Source organism: Schistocerca americana, unplaced genomic scaffold (genome assembly GCF_021461395.2).
Source record: "Schistocerca americana isolate TAMUIC-IGC-003095 unplaced genomic scaffold, iqSchAmer2.1 HiC_scaffold_561, whole genome shotgun sequence".
NCBI lineage: Eukaryota > Metazoa > Arthropoda > Insecta > Orthoptera > Acrididae > Schistocerca > Schistocerca americana.
Window position 1 is genome coordinate 20,001 of NW_025726304.1, and position 382 is coordinate 20,382.

The window sequence follows — 382 nt, forward strand, 5'->3', positions numbered from 1 at the left end:
ATGTTGCGCCTTAACCTAACCCATGTTGCGCCTTAACCTAACCCATGTTGCGCCTTAACCTAACCCATGTTGCGCCTTAACCTAACCCATGTTGCGCCTTAACCTAACCCATGTTGCGCCTTAACCTAACCCATGTTGCGCCTTAACCTAACCCATGTTGCGCCTTAACCTAACCCATGTTGCGCCTTAACCTAACCCATGTTGCGCCTTAACCTAACCTATGTTGCGCCTTAACCTAACCTATGTTGCGCCTTAACCTAACCTATGTTGCGCCTTAACCTAACCTATGTTGCGCCTTAACCTAACCTATGTTGCGCCTTAACCTAACCTATGTTGCGCCTTAACCTAACCTATGTTGCGCCTTAACCTAACCTATGTTGCG